The following is a 9,242-nucleotide window of genomic DNA, read 5'->3' as shown; positions in this document are numbered from 1 at the left end:
CTAACTTAGTGTCTGTATCATAATACAATGGTATATAATTACTGAGGACAAAAATAAAAGCTACAACGCTTTACAATCATTGTATTCTAAAATTTAAGAACTGGAAAGGAACTCGGAGATCATCTACTCCATAGATGAGGGTGTTTGACCCTCAGACTAATCAAAAACAAAAAACTTGTACATGTGTGCATTTTTCTAAAAGTTCTACAATTTATATCAAGTACTCAAAAACTCCATTAACTAAACAAAGCTAGATTTAAAAGTTCTCTCACTCTCCTAGCAAGGCAAATGGGACACAAAGGGGTCAAGTGAATTGACAAGATCAAGATTGTACTACTGGATCTTTTGACTATAAATATATACAGTGAACACCTGGAAATGACCACACTCATCAAAGTGTGGTCAAAAGGATAGGAAATTCCTTAAGTCTATTCACCACCCCCCTACATTGCAACAACAAAATTCCTTTAAGTGGTACCAGGCTTGCCTAACACGTGTAAGAGCTTGAGTTCGATTCTCTGCACCCCATAAAAAATAAATAAATAAAATAAAGGTATTGTGTCCAACTACAACTAAAAAAGTAAATAAATATTTTTTTTTAAAAAAAAGCATGTTTATATCAGTCATGCACTTAGGAGGGGTAGTTATTTTAAAGGAAAGCTCAAGGGAATTATCATTGCTTAATTTAAACATTACTCTTAACATCAAAAAGAAATCTGATTCTCCAAATTTTTAAAAAATATATCTTTAAAAATTTAGATTATTTAAAAAATAATTTTCTGATCAAAGAAGAAGTCTCTGGTATAGATACTATTTAAAGGGCAGTATCTCAATGAATCCTCAATGATAATTTTGTTAATAAACAGTCAAGTGCTTTTAACTCTATTTTACAAAATCAAATAGGCTAGTTGAATTTGTAAAATCACAAACTGTTACCAGGTAGTAAAAGGTCAAGGCCCAAACACAGACTCCATGACTTCCACTTTACTACATTGTCTCTGTCTATGAACACCATATAAATACAATTTAAGGACCACACAGGAAACAATTTTTAAAGTTATTTTGATAAATTACTATTAATTCCAAACTAATGTTTTCAATCATTTAAAAAGATATACTTTCCAAGGGACATAAAAAAAATTCTACCTTGAGTCCTGAGCTCCAATTTCTATAAAGTTTGTGAGTGATCAAAAAGAAAAATAGTTCACATAGTTTGGCTAATCAATGACAAATCATCAATACTGGAAAAACATCATTCCAGGTGTCTATCTGTTAATATTATTGCTTCAGACAAATAAAAGAGAGTTCTAAGCAATTCTGGGCTCTTTGAATGAAAATCAAAATTTATACTGACCAGTGAAACAACTCACAGGCAACGGACATTTTTGAAAACAAACACACACAAATTCTCCTAGTAACCTTAAAAAAACTGGTTTTGTTTCAACAATTGCAACATTTCCTAGAACCAAACAATAAGATCATTCATCTTCCGATGATGATTAGAAGCCACAACAGCACATTTGTTTCCCTCAGATTACCCTGTGTTTTCAGGTGCTTGCTCAGATAGACTACCAAATAATAAAGTTAAATCATGTCTTTTTCATCATATACTCTCATTCAGAATAGCATTCCCAATATAGAATACTTATTAACATTAGAAAAACACACAAATCACTGAAATAGTTTAACTCCCATAAAGAATATAATGTAACTCTTTCCTCTTAACATTAAAAAAATCTAACATATAAAACATTAAGCAAGCAGCATTTATAACTCCTTGCTGGTTTTAAATTATCAATTTCCCTCCCTAAAAAAGTTACTCTATTATTAGGGGTAATTTTCTGATAACAGTAAAAACAAACTGTCTTTAAGTGGCTGAATTCCATTTTACCCTTTCATTTTCAATGCAACCATCTGTAAAAGCAACAGTTGTCAGTTTTAGAAGAATCTGTTTCCCAAGTGTACATGATTCCCAGCTTGGTCAATTTTCACCAGATATGAACTGACTACTAGGAAAAAACACGCCATGATAAATCACGGTACTGAACACAAGGTCCAGAGATAGAATAAAGGGCAAAAATAGAAGAGTAAGTACAGTGGCCACTTAGTTTTCTGTGGGTCACTGATTAGTGGAGGTATTCTTTCATTCAGTTGTTCAGTATCAATGGCAAACCCAAAAGTCGAAAACACAATCTAGCTTATTTGGCTGCCTTCGTTTTTTCTGCAGCCAGGACTGCAGCATGTCTTCCTCAGCACTCCTGGACTCTACTGCAATACTGACACTAGCCAATTTCAGCCGCCCAGCTGTCAAACCTATCCTTTCTTTTAACTCACCGATCCTACAAAACAGCAAGCTTTTCATGGTGTATTTTCTAAGACAGTCTAGCTGATACCATTCTTTAACAACGTTTTCCAACATTACCTGGACATCAGTTATTATCATTACTAGTTTTAGCACCTTCTCTGCCCCGATCCCCATCATCCGCATTGCTTTCCTCTTCCAGGATGCCAGACTATACTGAGTGATCCTAAAATCCCAATAACTATTATCAACTGATCTCTAGACCCAGCCAAAAGTTCTCTTTGATTGTACCCACACACCTACTCCAAAGATATTCAATTCCGATCCAAAATACCAAAGTCCTACTCCTCAAAACAATGTCGTATCATTTGGGTGGGTTCTAAATTTACCAGGATACCTGCCTAATTTGAATCCATCCCCCACCCCCCAAGTCTGTGTCTCTCTCCCCAGCTACCAGCCACCCAAGGTCCTGACAGCTCTATGCTTGACAGCTGGCCGACCTCCACCTCCATCAGATCTCCAGGGTCGCCCTTCCCGCAGTCCTCCCACTCTGACACTCTTCCTTTGTCCCTGAGCCTCGGCTCCCCCTACGACCTATCTCAAGCCCGCTGTCCTCTCCTGGACTTCTCTGACCTCTCTCCAGGTAAGCGGAGCCCCTCGCCCTGCAGGCCCCATCTGCGGTCCGGGATCCCCACACCTGCCACCAGGATTCCCGGCTGCAAAAAAACACAAGTGGTTCCTCTTCTTGAGAGCTATGCCTTTCCTCATGCCGCTTCCCTCAGCAACATGTCACCTGCGCTCTTGTGGGAGACCCCAACTCACCCCCGCCTCCGCCATCTTCTGGGACCTGCCCCCGTCCCCCCTCCGCCTCTTCCTTCTACCCTCCCACAACTCCGCCGGAGCTCCACTACGCCTGTGCAGCCGCCGTGCCGCGCGCTGGCGATCGGGGCAGAAGAGCTTCCGGTTTCCGCTGGAGCTGGCGAAGGGGCTAGAAAATCGGGGCAGCAGGGCTTCCGGGCTGCAGGAAATTGGCTGCTGGTGGGAGGCGTGGACCGTGTAGGTGGTGGGAGGCTGCGGGATCAGCTGTTTGCTAAGTAGACGGTTGTGGGTTGTGACGGGTGCCCCGATCCTGTGGGCGGAGTAAAAGAATCGTGCAGTGATACACGCACACAGACAAGAAAGTCCTCTGCATGTTCCTCATCTGCGAGCCCGGAGAGTCGCGGGCTGTAGAGGATCCGCGGCCAAGTTCTTCAGGATAAGGCGCCAGCTCTCACTATGTAGTGCTTTTGCGGAACTTTACTCCTTGCTCTTTCTTCCCTATGAAGCCATAATTTATTTTGAAAGAAAATACTTGATACTTCTCTCTCATCTCCATCCTGTAGCACTTTTCATTCCTAATCGTTCCTTAAGGACGACCAGGTAATGTAGTTTAAGGGCGTCGTTTTCATAGGAAGGGCTTTAGAAATTTACACCAAAGTAGAGAGACCACAGACCTTAAAACCCCTCATTGTCATTAGTATTATACCCAGTGAATCTAAAACCTTACTTTTAGAACATTAACCGGCCCACACAGAACTTTGGAGATTGTGAACGTGAACTTTTGTTTTGAATGCAAGTGGTGCCATCGGTATATAAGCAAACCATATATATATATGCCAAAAGGCCTTGGTAATTTTTAAAAGGAAAAACCAAAATCTCTCTTGACTGTATTACATTACTAAGCTATTCTGTATAACACTTTTTTGGGGTGTCTTAACCCAAACTACACTATGGATATGATCGTACAGCAGTGACCTTAAGGAAAGTTTCAGATGAAATGTGGGCCCAGAATAATTGCATAACAGTTTGACAAAGGATGTCAGTTGGTTAAACTCCTTCGTTTTCTTTTATTTTGAACTGGTAAAGGATAAGGTATTTATTGATGTATTAGTAAAGAATAAGATGTTTGTCGTTGTTTTGTTTTGCTTTGCTTTTTTCAGTGCTAGAGATCAAATGCTCTGCCTTGCTCATGCTTGGTAAGTGCTCTACCACTGACTTATATTCCCAGCCCAGTAAGATGGCTTTTTAATGTTTCTAATCCTTTTATAATATAACACATCTATTTCTGAAAAGTTAAAGAGAAACTAAATTTGCAACAGAAGTATCTGAGTATTTATATAACACTACTTGTTTTCTGTTTTCCCTAACTCTTAAATATAGTTCCTTTGGGTTTTTACATTACCAATAAAAGAAAATATGGGCTAATTATACTAAATGGAAGAGAAATTTTAAAAGGAAAAAAGCATCCAGAAAAGAGACAATAAGTTCAAATTGTCCTGCCTCATCATGATTATCATTAAAGCACCATGAATCCTATATGTACAATTCATTCCTACCCCAACCCAACTCTTTTAAATACTTAGAAAATTCAAATGGAAAATTTTGGCCTAGTAAGGCATTTATTTTAGTTTAAATATTTATAAATTGCAAGGAGGGACAGGATCTAAAACTAAAGAAACTGATGTGGCACCAATTTCTATGAGTCTGACATCCATTCCAGTAATTTCTTTGTGGTACAAGGCTGAATTTAAAAAATCCTTAAGAGGAATACAAAGGGCTGTTTTGTCATTTATTAGATTTGAGCATGGTTTTCATGAAAGATGTGGTCTTTAAGTGGACACTGAATATAAATATGCAGATATGTAAAGCTCTGGGAGCTCAGAGTTGTAAAAATATAAAGTAGATTAGAGAACCAAGCACATGGAAGAATGTGTGCTGAAACATGAGATCTTGATGTAAAATTCATGAAATTGGGTTAAATTTTTGTTATCATGGATATGTTAAAATCCTAAATTAGTTGATTTCAGAATATTAATTAAGAACCTTAGATTACTTTGAAATTGATGTAATGTCAGTGGAATGCAGGTGAAGGGTTCTTGAAACCCAGATTGTGTTGGTGTTATAAAAACGTGTGTAGTCATGTCTGGTAAATCTCATTTTTTGAGGCTTTCATGGTCTTAACTGTAAAATGAAGCATTGGTTTAGATGATTTCTAAGGTCCTTTTTACTGATAGAATTATCAATGATTTGAAAATACTGTAGCTTCAGAGAAAAGTTTTTTTTCTACTAGCCTTATATGTTATTTGATCTCCTAATCAAAAGATCAAAAGATAAGTTAGGGAAAAAAAACCCAAAAAACTCTTTCATTAGCTAAAACAAACACCCATAAAATTTATTTGCATTATTGGAATGAGATATTGTTAGAATAACATTAATTATTGCCTAAGGGTTTATGACTGACTATGCTTTACAATAAGCTCCTCAGAACTTTGGACTTGGAAACCTTATCCAAATTAAAAACATTCAAAAATTCAGGAAAAAAAAATGTAGGCAGTTTTCCTGCTCAATAGCTGAAATTCAAAATACTAGAGACCACTCTATTTTTTTTTGTTGTTGTTGCTTGGTTGGTTGATTTTTTCTTTCTTTCTGGTGTTTTGATAAGGAATACTGCTGAGGTTTAAATGTGGTTTGTCCCACAAAGGTTCATGTTCTGGAAGGTTGGCCTCAGTATGGTGATGTTGAGGTGGTAGAAACTTATACAAGATGAGGCCTATTAGAAAATAATTAGGTCATGGGAGCTTTCTTCTCATGAAGGGATGCTGCTGCTGGTCAGAGTAGTTGAGATCTAGTAGAAAGGGATTAATTTTCCAGAAATCAGATTGTTATAAAAAGAGTGACCCTGGCCCCTCCCTGGTCTCTAAGTCTTTGTCTTGTCATGTGATCTTTCCTTCTTGCAATGCCTCCACCATGATGCTCCTACCATGTTCACATGTAAGCAGAAGGCCCCCACTAGAGGCTGAACCAATAAGGCTCCTTGATATTGAACTTTCAGCCCTTAAACTGTAAGCTAATTAAACCTCTTTTCTGTAAAAAGTATTCAGCCTCAAATAGTTCATTATAACACACAAAACACACAAAAAAATGTAATACAGATACATTTTTCTGAGGGACACACACACAAAAAGGAATTTTGCCTCTTTGAGATTATAAAGTGAGTCATTTATTAATCCACTCATCCCGTCAACACATGTGACCTGAGCACCTCACAGTTACCAGGCACTGGACCATAGGAGGAAAGCAAAACAGGTCAGGCATCTTGCTTATAGTCTAGTAAGTCAATGTTAAATTAACATGTGCTTACAAATGAGACAAGTGCTATGAAGATGAACCATCTCCATATTGCAGTGGTGCATTAAGGAAATGCCTGGAATGTGACTTGAAGATTAAGAGGGATATGCCAGAGCAGGATGAAGAGCAAGTGTGAAGGCACAAATGTGGAAACTGTGTATACTCCAGGAATCGAAAATAAAGCAGAGTCACTGGAGGGGAAGAGTAGCGATTGAGAAGGAAGAAGATAAAAAACTCGATTGTGTATTAACATCATGATTGACCACTTATCATGTGCCAGGCACTGTGCTGATTCACCTCATATGCTCAAAACTCTTTTGAAATAGATACCAAATAGTAGATGAGAAATTAAGGCTAAGAGTTGTTATTCACAATCTTGGCTGTATATTAGGATCATCTGTAGATCTATTAAAAATTTTAGTGTCTGAACACCACCCTCTTATATTCTGATTAAATTGGGCTAAAGAGGGGGCCTTTTAAGACTCATTGTGCAATCCTAATGTAATCTGAAAGTAATCATAATGTAGTGAGAGTTGAGAATCGCTGGATTAACATTACTTTGTCCACAGTCACTTAGCAACTAAGGGTAGAGGAAGAGAAACTCAACCTAGATCTGATTGATCCTGAAGCCTGTGTTCTTAGCCATTCATTAGTTCCCTGTCCACATTCAGTAGTATATAGAAAGCATTTTCATGCTAAAAACTGTTCAACACTGAGACAGAAAGATGAACAAGATTGAGCTCTTACCTTCAGGATTCACAGTCATAAAGTAATAAGGCAGAAGTCTCAGTAAACCAAGCCAGCCCATGTAAATAGACAAGTTCACTGAAAACTTTTCATGAAATCATGTATGTTCCGCTGTTTTAAGCTAGATTTGTCTGGAAGGTACCTAATGGGAGGGAATCTAGGTAGGCAGATATCTCAATTGTCAGCTACAAGATGTTGCAAGCCTGAACTGAGGCAATGGCAGAGGTCACAAAGAGAATTGGCAGGACTTGCTGACCACTGATGTGAGGGTGATAAAAAGATAGAAATGGAGATGACTTCAGTGTTTTGAGTTTGAGAAATCAAGTTCATGTGGCACCATTGGTCTAGAATAAGAATGCAAGAATTGAATTTGGGGTTGGATGAGTTTGAAATATTTTGAAATTCAGGTAGAAATATCTAGTAGGCAATGACAGTGTGCAACTGGAGGTCGAGTGAGCAAATGGACCTAGAAATGAACAACTGGAATTACAGTGTTTTAGGAGGTTGTTGAATATGCCATGTCTGACATATTTTAGAAAAGACAATAGAGATTGGGGAAGGAAAAGATTCTGACATTGCCGTACTTGAATATGTCAATAAAGCTATTATTTATCTGCAGTGATATTGAACACAGTCCACTTATGATTCATATCCATGATGAATTTTTAATACTTTCCAGACTTTGCCTGGCCTCATAGCAAATGTAACAGATGATACATAGCCATGGAATGCAAACCAATTTTAAATATTGGCTAAATATTTAAGAAGAATGCTACATGATGCATTCAAAAATGTGAAAGAAATATCTTAGAACAGTGTTTCCACACAAGTAATTTTTATGTACCTCTAGTTTTGACTTAAATTATTTTGATCACAATATTACCTACAGTGGTTACAATGTCCTAAACTTAAAACCATATAGAAAATTTTTAGGCTGAAACTCCTATGCATCTATAAAACCAATGCATTTGCAAAAGCATAAAATAGTTTAGCTTAAAATTATGGTAATGTAAAAGATATCTTCTTGAAATTGATGCATGACATAAATATTGAAACAATTGCTACAGAACAGAATTATTTCAAGATAAAACATTTTAATACTCTATGTAATGTAATGGTTGGATTCTCTTTCCACATTTCTCTGTTAAACCTTTCTCTGTTAAACCCTTGGCCTTCATATTGAGCACATAATTTTAGTTCACTTCTGTTTTGTTTTTTTTAAAAAAAAAAAGAAAAAAACAACCTAAGACAATTGCAGGTCAATCTTAAGAGAAATCATGTGGCGATATCCTGTTACAATGTGTTCAACATGGTTCAAAATGTGCTTCTATTAATATCTTAAGGTTATATAATTTGAAACACATCACTTCAAAATTCTCCAAAGAAATGTGGACTACTGAGAATATATTCATGCTGCCTAACAATCTGCAAATGCCTCTTTGGGAAACAGTATTCTAGATAATTCAGTGTCTTTAGATTTCTTTGCCTACTAAAATTCCTTAGGATAAATCTCTAATTTCCGAAACATCTTCCATAGAATTAATGTCAGTAGGTATTTTGTGTGGGATAAGATATAGAATTCTATGCTCATTTTTGGAGAGCATGGATTAAAAAATGTTAAATAGATGTTTTCCGTATGGGAATTCTGAGATTCTTTAAGATGCCAGTACACCATTTCACCCATGGAATATTTGTCTTTTTCTCAACTTCAAAACATTCCACAAGACTAATAGTTGACTCTGATTGTATATTGTCAAGTAAATATATCTAGAAGAAGTTGAAATAATGAATTTGCATTTTATAGTGAAAGCCATTCATGGGATCATCTCTCATCCACCAATCCTCATCTGCATAGAGAGTAAAAGAATCATCAGGATTATGAGACTATTTTCAGAGTCTTGTATAGTGCCCAGATCAGAATATGGCCTCAATAAATGTTTGTTGAATTAATATTTTGTTGTATTTATTTATCTGTTTTAAGCTAATAGTAGTTTCTCCTATTTTGGTTTCATGATCTATATATAGA

The 9,242-nt window shown here is 36.8% G+C and overlaps 1 protein-coding gene across 7 annotated transcripts in view; it reads right to left on the bottom strand.

Annotated features, from left to right (window-relative positions):
* Positions 1-7,309, bottom strand: part of Insig2 (insulin induced gene 2) — a 31,267-nt gene extending 23,958 nt beyond the window's left edge. For 2 of the 7 annotated variants that reach the window (XM_040294100.2, XM_078017240.1), the window contains exon 1: positions 3,125-3,223. The gene's annotated coding sequence lies outside the window, so the exon portion shown is untranslated. Of the gene's footprint in view, positions 1-2,422; positions 2,875-2,935; positions 3,225-7,216 lie in introns of those variants that run through there. The other 5 variants (XM_078017236.1, XM_078017233.1, XM_078017235.1 and 2 more) reach the window with 5 other exon arrangements.
* Between the last annotated feature and the right edge of the window lie 1,933 nt (positions 7,310-9,242).

The sequence above is a fragment of the Ictidomys tridecemlineatus genome, chromosome 7 (assembly GCF_052094955.1).
Source record: "Ictidomys tridecemlineatus isolate mIctTri1 chromosome 7, mIctTri1.hap1, whole genome shotgun sequence".
NCBI lineage: Eukaryota > Metazoa > Chordata > Mammalia > Rodentia > Sciuridae > Ictidomys > Ictidomys tridecemlineatus.
Note: the sequence above shows the minus strand (reverse complement) of the source record. Positions and strands in the feature narration are given on the sequence as shown.